This window comes from Bombina bombina, chromosome 5, assembly GCF_027579735.1.
Source record: "Bombina bombina isolate aBomBom1 chromosome 5, aBomBom1.pri, whole genome shotgun sequence".
Taxonomy (NCBI): Eukaryota; Metazoa; Chordata; class Amphibia; order Anura; family Bombinatoridae; genus Bombina; species Bombina bombina.
This window is the reverse complement of record NC_069503.1, coordinates 853,147,889-853,163,776: the sequence shown is the minus strand read 5'-3', so window position 1 is coordinate 853,163,776 and position 15,888 is coordinate 853,147,889. Positions and strand designations below refer to the sequence as shown.

The window sequence follows — 15,888 nt, the reverse complement described above, 5'->3', positions numbered from 1 at the left end:
TGATATTTTGTTTTAAAAACATAAATTATGCTTATTTGATAATTTCATTTCCATCTGTATGGGAAGAGTCCACAGCTGCATTCCTTACTGGTGGGAAATACTGAACCTGGCCACCAGGAGGAGGCAAAGACACCCCAGTCGAAGGCTTAAATACCTCCCCCACTTCCTCATAACCCCAGTCATTCTGCAGAGGAAACAAGGAACAGTAGGAAAAATATCAGGGTGAAAAAGGTGCCAGAGGAAAAAATTTAAAATTTAAGGCCGCCCATCGTAGAACATGGGCGGGAGCTGTGGACTCTTCCCATACAGATGGAAATGAAATTATCAGGTAAGCATAATTTATGTTTTCAATCTTAATATGGGAAGAGTCCACAGCTGCATTCCTTACTCAGCAGAAGCAAAAACATCAAACTTGTAAAATTTTGGAAAAAGTATGTAAATAGAACCAGGTAGCTGCCTTACAAATCTGATACATAAAGGCCTCATTTTTGAAGGCCCAAGAGGAAACAACTGCTCTCGTAGAATGAGTCGTAATCCTCAGAGGAGGCTTATGTCCTGCAGTTTCTATGCTAAATGGATGACAATCCTCAGACAAAAAGATAAGGAAGTCGAGGTAGCCCTTTGACCCCTACGCCTCCTGGAAAAGAGAACAAACAGAGAAAGAGGTTTCGCCTAAATTCCTTCGAGGCCTGAAGATAGAACTTCAAGGCACAAACCACATCCAGAAATACGTTGTAAACTTTCCTTCGACAAAGAAGGATTAGGACATAAGAAGGAACCACAATCTCTTGATTGATGTTGCGAATTGACACAACCTTAGGAAGAAAACCTGTTCGTAGAACAGCCTTATCGGCATGAAAAGCCAGATAAGGAGGGACGCATTGCAAGGCAGTAATCACAGAAACTCTGCGCGCAGAAGCAATAGCCAGTAGAAAAGGAACCTTCCAAGACAACAATTTAATGTCCAATTCATGCATAGGTTACAACGGAGCAGGTTGCAAAACCTTAAGGACAAGATTTAAACTCCAAGGAGGAGCCTTAGATCTAAACACAGGTCTGATCCCAGCAGAGCCTTAACAAATGGCTGCACATCTGGAAGCTCTGCAAACCTCTTGTGCAGTAACCCAGAAAGCCAAAAACTGTCCCTTCAGGGGACTTGTAGAAAAGCCCTTCTCCAGTTCATCCTAGAGAACAGAATAAGTAGGTCCTTCACACCTTATGATAGCTGCGATAAGCAACCAGCTTATGAGCTTGAATGAAAGTAAAAATAACTCTCTCAGAAAACCCTCTCTTGGCTAGGAGTAATCATTCAATCTCCATGCACTCAGCCTCAGAGAATCTAGACATTGATGAACAAAGAGACCTCGGGTCAGCAGATCCCTGCAACAAGATAACTTCCATGGGGGAGATGATTACATCCCCACTAGATCCGCGAACCATATCCTTCGCAGCCAAGATGGAGCAGTCAGTATAACCGACGCCTCCTTGACTCGAGCCACTACACTAGAAAGTAATGTTAATGGTCGGAGAGGATAAATTGGATTGAACCTCCAAGGCACCGCTAATGCATCTGTTAGCTCCGCCTGAGGATCCCTGTACCTTGACCCCTATCTGGGTAGCTTGGTATAGAGATGTTATAAGATCTTCCTCTTGCAAATCTCTGCAAACACTCGGGAAGTAGAGACCATTCTTCTGGATGAAAGGATTGTCTGCTGAGGAAATCCGCTTCCCAGTTGTCCACACCCGGAATGTGGATTGCTGACAGCGAACAAATGCGGGTCTCCCCCACACCGGAATCCGAGATACTTCCCTCAAAACTAGGGAGCTTCTCGTTCCCCCTTGATGGTTGATGTAAGCCACCAAGGATATATTGTTTGATTAAAATCTGATTAACTGGGACAAACCCAGCAGAGGCCAAACCTTCAGAGCATTGTACATTGCCCGAAGATCCAAAATGAGATCAGGAAGGAGCTTTACCTCCTGAGACCAGAGGCCCTGTGCCTTCCTGGCACCTCAAACAGCTTGCAACCGTAGTCACAATCGCCCAGGATGGTCTTGAGATGGACGTCCCTCAGGACAAGTGATCCGGACAGAACCACCAAGAGAGTGATTCTCCCTATTGGTTGTCTAGAGAAATCTGTTGAGACAGATCTGAATAATTGCTGTTCCACTATTACAGCCTGCGCAGTTGCAACAGTCTGGGGTGAAACCTGGCAAAGGAAATTACGTCCAAGCTGGGCACCATGAGACCAATCACCACAATACACAGAGCCACATATAGCCTTAAGGAGATCTGGAGGGCAAGACATGTTGATCTAACACTTCTCTGCCAACCTCCTGTAACGAAAGGCAAAGAATGACTGGGGTTTATGAGGAAGTGGGGGAGGTATTTAAGCCTTTGGCTAGGGTGTCTTTGCCTCCTCCTGGTGGCCAGGTTCAGTATTTTCCACAAGTAAGGAATGCAGCTGTGGACTTTTCCCATATTAAGATGGAAAATACTATAATTGATTGATATGTTATAGCAAGACAACAGAAATGCCTTAAAATTAAAAGGTGTTTACCATTTCTTTAATTTCTCCAACAGAAGTCTTGTCACTTTTATAGCAACTACCTGAATATCTTTTGCAGAGTCACACACGGTTTACTTTAGAGGCACTAACACCATCTCTCTCTCTCTCTCTAATTTTTCTATCTTGAACACATCCAAATTAAGAGACCACTTCCCTGGGTCCAAGGACTGACAACTGAGAAAATCTGCTTCCCAGTTGTCCACTCTAGGAATATGAACAGCAGAAATTAGACAACAACTGCATTGTGCCCAAGAAAGAATTTGCAATACTTCCCTCATGGCAAGGGAACTGTTCCCGCTTGATGATTGACATAAGCCACTGCTGTGACATTGTCTGTCGAGGAAACCAAACCCTTGTGCTCTCTGAGACCCCTAAGGCAGACCCCAAACCTGAAAGACTTGCATCTGTAGAGTACACAGACCAAGTAGGACGAACAAAAGAAACACCCTGTGTAATAAGTAGATGATTCAATCACCAAAACAGAGACTGACTTGTTCTGAAGTCTAGATGTATTCTTTGAGATAGAGTATGATCCCTGCATGTGAAAATGAGCAAACTGAATAGTATCCGATGCTGCAATCATGAGACCTAACACCTCCATGCAAAGAGCAACCGAGGGAAAAGAAAGAGAGACTGAAGACACTAACTTCGTCCTACTTAGATCTGTCAAAGAAAGTCTCATGGAAACTATATCTATCTGAACGCTCAGAAAAACAACCTTTGTATGAGGAACCAGCAAACTCTTTGGAAACAACAGTCTGCTAGTGTGAGATTATGCTAAATGAAAAGATGGAGCTTAAACCAAGATAAAGTCTAGGTAAGGAAACACAATAACCTTAGCTCTGATCACAGACAAAAGGGTACCCAGAACCTTGGAAAATATTCTGGGAGTTGTAGCCAGACCAAAGGGTAGAGCAAGAAACTGAAAATGCTTATCTATAAAACCAAACCTTAGAAACAGATGATGCTCATTATGAATAGGAACTTGAAGGTATGCATCCATTAGATCTATTGTGGACTTAACTGACCTTGCTGAACAAAAGGCAGAATAGTCTGAATAGTCTCCATTTTGAAAGTAGGAACTCTGAGAAATTTGCTCAGAGCCTTTAGATCCAGAACAGGTCTGAAAGTTCCCTTCTTCTTTGGAATAATGAAGAGGTTGGAGTAAAACTAATTTTCCTGTTCAAACAAAGGAACTGGACAATCACTTCCATAGATTCTAGACACAAAAGGACTGAAAAAATGCCTGTGCCTTCACAGGGTTGCTCGGAACATTGAATAGAAAAAAACCTTCCCTTGGGAGGCCTTCTTCTGAATCCTATTCAATAACCCTGGGAGACTATATTTAGAACCCAGAGATCATGAACGGATTGAAACCAAGCATCCTGAAAAAGGTGTAATCGGCCACCAACCAGAACCTCTGTAACGGGGGCTGCACCTTCAGGGAGTAGATTTCTTGAACTGATTGGACTTGTTCCAGTTAGAACTTAGCTTCCAGATGGGACAAAAAAGAGGAAGTGACAAAGGGCCGTAAATGATTATGCGCTTTGAAATGTATCCTTAGACTTGCCTTGAGGAAGAAAAGTTCCTTTACCTCCAGTCACAGTAGAGATAATAGAATCCACACCAGAACCAAGTAATATCTTTACCTGAAATGAAAGCGACAAAAGCCTGGATTTAGAAACCATATCAACAGACCAGGGGGGCGATTTATCACAGCCCAAATGGGGCCGTATACCCCTGTTTCCGCACGAGCCTTTGGGCTCGTGCGGAAACAGGACTTAAGAAGCAGCGGTCGGGTTGATTGACACCCCCGATTGGCCGCAATTCTGCAGAGGGTGGCATTGCACAAGCAGTTCACCATAACTGCTTGTGCAATGATAAATGCCTCTGTATTTATCGATGTCTGGCGGACATAATCGATACAGTGGATCATGTCCACCAGACACTTGATAAATCGGCCCCAAAGACTTTAACCATAAACCCTTTTTAGAAAGTACTGCCAAAGCACAATTTTAACAATCTTAATGATGTCAAAAACAGTATCACAAATAAAAGCATTAGCACATTTGAGCAACTCCAAAAGGCTTAAAAAACCTTTACTAGCAGAATTGCCAGAAAACTGCTCAGAAAGACCAAAAGGAAGAAGTCGCAGCCACATTAGCAACAGAAACTGCTGGTCTAAAGAGATAACCTGCTTGCTTAAAAGCCATTCTATGGAGGACTCTAACTTCTAAAGGAATAACTGTCTTCGAAAGGAATAGTAGTACATTTTAGAAATGACCCCATCTAATTTGGGAATAGTTTAACAAACCTCAATATTAGAAGGTAATAAAGGATAGGTTTCTTAAACCTTGCAGGATTAAAAGGAATACCTTTCTAATCCCAATCTCTAGAAATAACCTTAGAGACCGCATCAGGGATAGGAAATACATCTGGAGATCTAATCATAGGTTTAAAAACAGTATTTAAACAATTATCAGGCTTATCCCATCTACTTTAGGATCTTCAACCTCTAAAGTAAGCAACATTTATTTTAAAAGTGAACGAATATGCTCAATTTTAAATGAATAAGAGGATGTTTCAGATGCATGATCAAAGGAACCCCTCCTGTTCATCTGAAAAAAACTCCCCTCTGAGGACATAGCAGCTTCATGACAAGACACATTATCCTTAGCAGGCTTAAAGCTAGTAGAAGGTACATTTTGAATTGAACTTTTACAATTACTTGAAGGAGGCAAGGCTGTCAACATTTCAGACACAGTGGATTGAATAAAATCTTTGACCCCAGGGGCGAAAACAGAAGGAGTCTCCTAAAAGGAACAAACAGAAGTAGCAGTAAACCCGTTAGAAGCAAGAGCAGCACCAGATTGGTCAGTATGCATTAAAATATTAATATATTTATTGCATAAGTTTGTCAGAGGAAAAATGTCAGCCTGTTTACAAAACAAACATTAAATACTGATATTAAAGTATTCAGATGACCCAGCTTCTAAGGCAGATATAGGGACAGAGTAAGAAGGCTCCATAACTGCAGAGAACTAATACAGTAAAAAAAGTTAAGAAAAAACAAGCATAGAGCTAAATAGCAATATCCCAATTAAAAGAGCTCTTGAAGAAAGGGAAACACCACTCTGAAAGAAACTATTAAAAATTTACAAATTCAAATTTCCAATAAAGCAGATATCCAGTAGCACCCAGGATATCTGGCATCTAGAAAGCGTACTTTTGAAAGGATGTGCGCATCAATCGGGGGTCACAAAGAAAAAAAGAGTGCCAAAGCATACGCAGTCCCAAAAGCCAACGTGCATCAAAAAATATACATGTGAAAAAAACATGGCATGCATTTAAATATATACAGAAACAAAAACGCTGGTAAGCATTTCAAAATGAACATGAGAGTGAAAATATAATGCACACATTAAAAAGTTTTTAAAGTGGAATTACCTAAAAAATATATAACTGTCCCAAGGTCATGTATACATATATAATAAAACATAATTTATGCTTTTCTGATAAATTAAATTTCTTTCACGGTTGTGAGAGTCCATGATCCATTACTCCTGGGAATTACCACAAGGAGGAGGCAAAGATTCCCAAACCTTAAAAGCCCTATAAAACCCCTCCCAACTCACACAAAATAAGCAAGCGGGGGAAAAAAGGATGTGCTAAGAAAAAATGAACCCTAAAAAATATAAGGGAGGGGGTCTCATGGACTCTAACCACCATGAAAGAAAGCAATTTATGAGGTAAGTATAAATTATTTTTTCTTTCATAGGTGGTGAGAGACCACAATCCATTACTCCTGGGAACTAATTCCCAAGCTGTGGAGTTCACAACTAATAATATAAAAGGGAGGGAGTTTTTTTTAATGCACTTAAATTAAATAAACTGAGACAGCTGCCTGAAGAACCTTCCTATTAAAGGCTGCTTCAGAAGAAGCAGAAGAAATAGCCAAAATAAATAACACTTTCCAAGAAAGTAGTTTAATCTTATACATATTCTCAAAAGAGAAACCTGCAAAACCCTTAACACCAAGTTTAGATTCCATGGAGGAGAAATTGGCTTGATAACAGATTTAATATGGACCAGAGCCTGAACAAAACTATAAATATCAGGAAGATTAGCGATCTTCCTGTGGAATAAAACTGAAAGAACAGAAATCTGCCCTATTCAGAGAACTGGCAGATATGCCCTTTTTCAGACCATAATGCAAGAACTGCAAAATCCTGGGAATTCTGAAAGAATGCTAGTAAAAGCATGATCTACACATCAAGAAATAAAGGCCTTACAGACCTTGCGAGAGAGTCTCCTAGTTATAGACTTACGAGCCTGCATCAAGTTTTCAATCACAGAATTAGAGAAACCCCTATGTCTAATGACTAAAAATTTAATTTCTTATTTCATCAAGTTTAGAGACTTGAGATCTGGATGGAAAAATGGACCTTGAGACAGAAGGTCTGACTGCAGAGGTACAGGCTAAGTAGGGAAGCTGGACATCTGAACCAGATCTGCTTACATAATCCTGTGAGGGCATGCTTGGGCAATCAGGATTACTGATGACTTCTGTAGGCTTATTTTTGTAAATCACTCTGGGAAGAAGTACCAGAGGAGGTAACAGATAAGCAAGCGGAAAAGACCAAGGAGCTATTAGAGCATCCACGAACTCTGCCTGAGGATCTCTGGAGCTCGCAAAGTACCTGAGAAGTTTGGTGTTGAAACGAGGCACCATCAGAACTATCTCTGAGAGACCCCAAAGATCCACAATCTAATTGAACACATCCAGGTGAAGAGACCACTCCCCTGGATGTAGAAATTGATGATTGAGAAAGTCTGCCTCCCAGTTGTTTACCCCTGGAATATGAATCTCAGACACTAGATCAGAATTGGTTTCTGCCCATGAGAGAATCTGAGACACCATCATTGATAGGGAACTATGAGTTCCCTCACGATGGTTGACATAAGCTACTGCTGTAACATTGTCTGTCTGGAACATTGTCTGTCTGGAAACGGAGATGAGACTCTTTTCAACAGAGTCTCAATGCAAAGAAATAGAGGCACCTCCCCGGTATGCAATTAAAAATCTTCTTTATTCAAAGGAACAGCAGTTGATAAATACTGTCAAACAGCTTGGGTGGGATGTCTGGGTGATTCCCAGGGACCCACTGACGCGTTTCGGCTCGCTGGCCGTAATCGTAGTGTGGTCATTAAGCCTACCTCGGCACTTTTAAATATACAGGCTGTCGCCTATTGGATAAAACCAAAACCTGGGAATTAACCCTTGACTCTCAGTGTGCATAACTTTAGTTAATAATATTTCAATTATATGGCACTTTGCAACACTTTCAATTAATTCCTTCAAAGGACAAAGAAATGATACATTATTTGTATATTTACATGCATAATTCTATCAAAAAATAATATATACATTTGTATACGTTCCTATTCACAATTGATCATGACTTATAGTAAATTCTTTTTATTTCATTAAAGGATATAATTTTAAAGGGACACTATCTCAGATTAATTTTCAACCATTACACAAATAATTTTATCTTAAATAGTGTAAAAGAAAAGGGGAACCTACTCATCAATTAATTTCTAAAACAGTTACCAGCTAGACAAACATTAATATATGAATATAATGTGTGTGAAACTTTTTAAAGCAACAGTTGCCTCCCTCTCATCCACACACATATAGATATTTTTATTATTATTTTTATTATTATTTTTCTGGATGCACAGACCCAGGACTACTGCCAAAAATTTATCAAATCATATTCAGAATTAAGTCCTTGTGGCATCCTAGTCCTTAGTCTGTGCATCCAGAAAACCTCTCTCTTGGCTAATACCGAATCTCTATCACCTCCCCTTGTGCTTGACTTCACAGATTCAATGATAGTCCATCTCAAAGTATTACTGCTCTTATTATGATGGTTTTTGAAATGGAGCACTAAAGGAGTAGTTAGTTTCCCTAACTTAATATTAGATAAATGCTCTCTTATTCTGTATCTTACCTCTCGTGTAGTGAGTCCAGTGTATTGAACCCCACAATCAATACACGTCAAAAGGTATATAGAAATACTGCATCTGTAAACTCCTGTGTGTTCTAACCATGAACTTCTTCTACTGGAGTCAGATTTCAATTGTGTAGGAGCTATTCTATTCTCTATAGATAGTCCTTTCCTAAAAGCAAATCTGCAGTCCTTAGGGTTAATTTCCTCTAGACCATCATCTGCTTTTAATAAAGAAAGATTATTTCTTATAATCTGACAGATCTGTTCATATTGGTTGCTGTATTGGGTAACAAATGTCACTACTTTGTCTTCTCCCAATTTTTCCTTCTCAGAACCTTTTCTATACTTTAGAAATTTTGACCTATTCTGATCATCAATTGTTTTCCTTATCAAATCTATATCTCCTTGGTTATATCCCCTTGATCTCAGTCTTTTACTAAGTTCTTCAGCCTGCTTAAGATAATTTGCATTATCTGTACAATTTCTCTTTAATCTTATGTACTGACCTCTTATTACTGACTTAAACACCCTTCGTGGGTGATTACTATGGGCATGCAGAATAGTATTGCCCGATATGGGCTTTCTATATATTTCCACATCTACTTTGCCCAAATTCCCCCCTTAAGGGTTACATCCAGATAGTGTATACTTTTATTACCTATCTCAGAAGTGAATTGAATACCTGCATTATTTACATTTAGTCTATCTACAAATTCCTCTGCCTTCTTAGTGCTACCACACCAAATAAACACCAAATCATCTATGAAGCGTCTGTAGTAGACTATGTGGCCTCTATCTGGACTTATTCCTCCAAAGATGTGGGACAGCTCCCACCATCCCATGAATACGTTTGCATAGGATGGGGCAAACTTAGCTCCCATGGCCGTCCCACATCTTTGGAGGAAAAAATCTCCCTCAAAGGAAAAAAAAGTTATGGGTTAATAAAAATTTGGTTACTCACAGGATATATTTACAAAAATCTTCACTGAAATCTTTATTCCTACATAGAAAAAACTTTAATGCCTCTAGTCCCTTGTCATGTTTGATAGAGGAGTACAGCGAGACTACGTCTATGGTAAGCCACACATAATTACCTTTCCACTCTATGGATTCCATTTCTAGTAACAACTGATTAGTGTCTTTTAAGTAACTTGGCAACTTTTTCACCAGTGGTTGGAGTATTTCATCCAACCACTGTGAAAGATGTTCAAATATAGAATTAATGCCACTTATTATGGGTCTGCCCACCACATTTTCTAGGGATTTATGAACTTTTGGCAAAAAGTTGAAGATGGGGGTGACTGGGTGGTCTATCAACAAAAAATCTTTGGTATAATCATCTAAAAAGCCTCCCTCCACACCATCATCAACTAAATGCCCGAGTTCATTCTGAAAATGTGCCGTTGGGTTAAATGACAATTTAGTATATTGACTTGGGTAATCAAGTTGTCTATGGGCTTCCTTGACAAAAAAGGATCGGTCCATCACCACGACCGATCCCCCCTTGTCTGCCCCTCTAATTACTAAATCTCTTCTTTCACTCAGTTTTTTTAGAGCTATATTCTCTTCCCTCGTCAAATTTTTCCTTTTGGTTTTATTCACACAATAAGCCAATTGGGTAAGGTCTCTCTCAACTCTTTTTTGGAATTTCTCCAAAATTTCCCCGCTTGATTGTATAGGATAAAAAGGAGGCTTTTCTTAGAGTTGGACCTCTTGTTGTTGGTCTAGTTTTTTGTTCAGAATTACTTTCCTTCAATATAATTTGCTCTAATGTTTCTAGGTCAACACTCCCTCCTGATAGTTATAACATTTCTTTCTTCTGGGACATTCACCTCTTTCAGACCCCATAAAGACCAAAGTGCCTCCATATTGGTTTCATTCATAAAATGTTTCTTTAAAGGTTAAATTTCTAATATAGTTTTTGGTATCTGATTAGGGACTGAAAGAGGTTGAAATCCTCACTCGGGACAAAAATTCAGGCCTAGACTCCGGACCTTTGATTTACAACTTCACTTAAATATGCTGGAAGGATAGAGTTATGACTGTATTTACTTGTATTTCGTTTGTAGGACCTCCCCGTCTCCGTGGTGGTAGTTGATTTTCCCTTATTTTGCCTTCTCCTCTCCCCCCTCCCTACTAATTCTCTTGATACGATTTGAAAACCTGGGCTTCCTCATCCCTCTCTGTGTCTCTCTTGGTGGGGTCAGATCGTTATATGTCCCTGATGTTGTGGGGTTTCTTCTATAACTGATATTTAGAAGACTGTTGGGTTTGAGAATGGAACTTATCTTAGGCTTTGCCCCCACATCTATATTTTGTTTTACACTTTGAATACTCTCATCGCCTGAATTTGACCCTTCTGATGTGTGGCCCTCTTCTTGTGAATCTCCTTCACTATCCGTGAACGTGACTTTTTTGTGTCTTCTATTTTTATTTTTATTTTTATTATTATTTTTGTTCTTTCCTTGTGTTTTATCTTTGTTATAGGCATCATTTTCTCTCCTATAGTTAAACCTTTTGCTTTCTATTCCATATATATACCTTGTTTGTCTCAAAATCTGTTGTATCCCTTACAAATTTATCATGTTTAATTTCCATAATCATACGTTTAGTATCAGCAATAGTATCATGTAAAATTTTGTCAAATTTGGAAAATTGTGATAACTCTTTCCTGTAACTACATTCTATTTGTAAAGCATCAATTTCATTAGAGACATCTTTCAAGGCTTTACGTTTAAACTCCAATAGCATATTCATTAATTTTATGGAACATTCTGATATTTCATTCCAATTTTTTACAAATTCTGCATCCTCCACTACAAACGTGGGGAATTTATTGATCCGTAAACCTCTTGGTATCAGTCCTGTACTCAAATATTTTTCCAGTGTCCATACATCCCATTTCAGCCTAGTCTCTTTACTTAACAAATCTTCCAATGTTTCAAATAGCTTACTCAAAGAGAACATAGACAACAGTCCGTGGAAAAAACAGACTCCAAATCAGTTAAATCACTCACTCTGTCCACTGTCGGTTGAAGATTTTTGTAAATATATCCTGCGAGTAACCAGATTTTTATTAACCCATAACTTTTTTTCCTTTGAGGGAGATTTTTTTCCTCCAAAGATGTGGGACGGCCATGGGAGCTAAGTTTGCCCCATCCTATGCAAACGTATTTATGGGATGGTGGGGGCTGTCCCACATCTTTGGAGGAATAAGTCCAGATAGAGGCCACATAGTCTACTACAGACGCTTCATAGATGATTTGGTGTTTATTTGGTGTGGTAGCACTAAGAAGGCAGAGGAATTTGTAGATAGACTAAATGTAAATAATGCAGGTATTCAATTCACTTCTGAGATAGGTAATACAAGTATAAACTATCTGGATGTAACCCTTAAGGGGGGGGAATTTGGGCAAAGTAGATGTGGAAATATATAGAAAGCCCATATCGGGCAATACTATTCTGCATGCCCATAGTAACCACCCACGAAGGGTGTTTAAGTCAGTAATAAGAGGTCAGTACATAAGATTAAAGAGAAATTGTACAGATAAAGCAAATTATCTTAAGCAGGCTGAAGAACTTAGTAAAAGACTGAGATCAAGGGGCTATAACCAAGGAAATATAGATTTGATAAGGAAAACAATTGATGATCAGGATAGGTCAAAATTTCTAAAGTATAGAAAAGGGTCTGAGAAGGAAAAATTGGGAGAAGACAAAGTAGTGACATTTGTTACCCAATACAGCAACCAATATGAACAGATCTGTCAGATTATAAGAAATAATCTTTCTTTATTAAAAGCAGATGATGGTCTAGAGGAAATTAACCCTAAGGACTGCAGATTTGCTTTTAGGAAAGGACTATCTATAGGGAATAGAATAGCTCCTACACAATTGAAATCTGACTCCAGTAGAAGAAGTTCATGGTTAGAACACACAGGAGTTTTCAGATGCAGTAACCTACATTGTAAAGCATGTGAAAAATTAGAACGGAGACAAAGTTTTAGAAGTAGCGTAACAGGAGAACCTTTTGAATTTAGAGGTTGTACAAATTGTAGGGCTACGTATTCTATATACCTTTTGACGTGTATTGATTGTGGGGTTCAATACACTGGACTCACTACACGAGAGGTAAGATACAGAATAAGAGAGCATTTATCTAATATTAAGTTAGGGAAACCAACTACTCCTTTAGTGCTCCATTTAAAAAACCATCATAATAAGAGCAGTAATACTTTGAGATGGACTATCATTGAATCTGTGAAGTCAAGCACAAGGGGAGGTGAATAGAGAATCGGTATTAAGCCAAGAGAGAGGTTTTCTGAATGCACAGACTCAAGGACTCGGATGCCACAAGGGACTTAATTCGAATATGATTTGATGAATTGTTGGCAGTTAGTCCCGGGGTCTGTGCATCCAGAAAATAATATAAAAATAAACCTAAAACTAATAAAAATATCCTATATGTTGTGTGGATGAGAGGAGGCCAACTGTTGCTTTTAAAAAGTTTCACCACACACATTATATTCATATATTAATGTTTGTCTAGCTGGTAACTGTTTTAGAAATTAATTGATGAGTAGGTTCCCCTTTTCTTTTACACTATTTAAGATAAAAATTATTTGTGTAATGGTTGAAAATTAATCTGAGATAGTGTCCCTTTAAAATGATATCCTTTAATGAAATAAAAAGAATTTACTATAAGTCATGATCAATTGTGAATAGGAACGTATACAAATGTATATATTATTTTTTGATAGAATTATGCATGTAAATATACAAATAATGTATCATATCTTTGTCCTTTGAAGGAATTAATTAAAAGTGTTGCAAAGTGCCATATAATTGAAATATTATTAACTAAAGTTATGCACACTGAGAGTCAAGGGTTAATTCCCAGGTTTTGGTTTTATCCAATAGGCGACAGCCTGTATATTTAAAAGAGCCGAGGTAGGCTTAATGACCACACTACGATTACGGCCAGCGAGCCGAATCGCGTCAGTGGGTCCCTGGGTATCACCCAAGACATCTCACCCAAGCTGTTTAAGCTGTGAGACAGTATTTATCAACTGCTGTTCCTTTGAATAAAGAAGATTTTTAATTGCATACCGTAGAGGCGCCTCTATTTTCTTTGCATTGAGGAGTCTATGGAGTAATCGGAAGAGAGCACTTCACGGAGAGCAGGATACTTTGGCCACCACGCCCCCACTGTTAGTTATGTGACTGAAGCAAGCATTAGAGACGCAAGCGCCGACATGGAGGAGGGATTCGAGGACAGGACGCTGAGAGAGAGAGAGCGGGCATCCCGCGAGTGAGTGGAGCCTCCGCGACCAAACCGCAGGTATTATTTGGTTGTCTTGCTGAGGAGATGGGTCCCGGACGGTAAGCTCACCAGGGTGTAATCCCAAAGTCATTGGACTGGTTTGAATGAAACGTGTATCTTAAGGCGGGTGTATCGAGGCAAGTTACAAGGGTCATTTAACAGTGGGGTAAGATTGTATGGTCACATATGCACAGGACTCTGCAGGTGCTAAGCATTTGGTGAGAGGCCAAGCTTGAAGAGTACTGAAAATTGCACAAAGTTGATTGGTATCCTCGCCTCCCCATGCTTTCAAACTCTGTGTGCTGTCAAAGAGCCCCACATAACTCCCCCAACCTGAGAGACATGCATCTGTAGGGATCACCTTCCAGGTAGGACTAGCAAAAGAAGCCCCCCTGAATAATAAAACTGATGATCAGTCACCAAATTAAAGACGGGACTTGTACTGGGATCAAAAATATCCTTTGAGATAGTGGAGTATAATCCATGCACCATCGTGCAGCATAGAAATCTGAAAAGGCCTCCATGTGAAATCAAGCAAATGTAATTGCATCTGAGGCAGCAATCAGGAGACCTAGAACCATACACAGAGCCACTGAGGGCAACGAGAAATTGAAGGTTCAGACAAGCTTTCCCCAATTTTAAACTTCTCTGCTCTTTTAGAGAACGATTCATGGATACTGAATCTATTTGACCAAAAGGAGTTACCTTTGTATGGGGCAACAAAGAACTCTTTGGAAAACTGACAATAGTCAATTGGTGTGAGATTCTACTAAAGGAAAAAGATGGAGCTTGAAACTAGATGTCGTCCATATATGGAAAACCTGCAATAAACCTGAGACCAGATGAGACAAAAGTGCACCAAGAACCTTTGTGAATATTCTTGGAACGCTAGCCAGAGAAGATGGAAGAACAACAAACTGAAAATCTTGTCCAGAAAGGCAAACCTCGGAAACTGTAAATGATCTCTGTGAAAAGGAATATGAACATAAGCATTCTTTAAATCTATTGTGAACATAACGGACCTCGCTGAACAAAAGGTAGAATAGCCTGAATGGTGTCCATCCTGAAAGATGGAATCCTTACAAACCTGTTCGAGCTTTCAGACCTAGAACTGGTATGAAAGCACCTTCCTTCTTTGGAAAAATGAATAGATCCTATCCCCTGTTCCTGCAAAAGAACTCTATCGCTCCCACATCTTCCAGATCTGAGCCAGATTGGAAAAATCTTGAACTTTTGAAGGATTCCTTGGAACATTGGACAGAAAAAAAAAACTTCCTCTGGGAGGCCTTGTTCTGAAACCTATTCAATATCACTGAGAAACTATATTCGAAACAGGTGTCTGGGAAAGACTGAAACTAATCCTCCTGAAAAAGGCTTATTCTCCCCTCCCTACCAGAACTTCTGCAGTTTTGGTTGTAAGGATATATTTCTTATCCTGTTTTGACTTGTTTCAGTTAGCATTAGGTTTCCAGACTGAAAAAGAGGTGCCTTGGTTTTAAGCAGAGAAGTCGGGTCTTGGTCCTTATTCTGATGAAATGAACATAAACAATTAAAATAGTTGGATTTCCCTCTAGACATTCTGTCCTGAGGAAGAAAAGCCCTTACCTCCAGTAATAATAGAAATAATAGAATTTAAATCAGAACCAAAAAGCTTCTTTTCCTGAAAGGAAAAAAGAGATAATAGTATAGAATGTAGACACCATATCCAAGATTTTAACCCTAAAGCTCTCCTGGCAAGGACTGCCAAAGACATGCACTTAACAGAAATCGTCATGATATCAAATACAGCATCACAAATAAAAGAAATGGCACTCTTGAGTAAACCCAAAAGATTAGTGCTAGCAGAGTCGTCAAAATAATGTTCTGAAAGACTAGACAACCAGTAAGTAGAAGCAGAAGCTACATCAGCAATAGCAATAGCTGGCCCATAAATCTAAATTAGAAGCAGGTAAATTAAAAAATATGCTTACCAGATAAATTC

General features: G+C 39.2%; 1 protein-coding gene across 1 annotated transcript in view; it reads right to left on the bottom strand.

Moving 5' to 3' along the window:
* Window positions 1-15,888, bottom strand: part of TAF4B (TATA-box binding protein associated factor 4b) — a 920,546-nt gene that overhangs the window by 333,555 nt on the left and 571,103 nt on the right. The gene's annotated exons all lie outside the window — the stretch shown is intronic.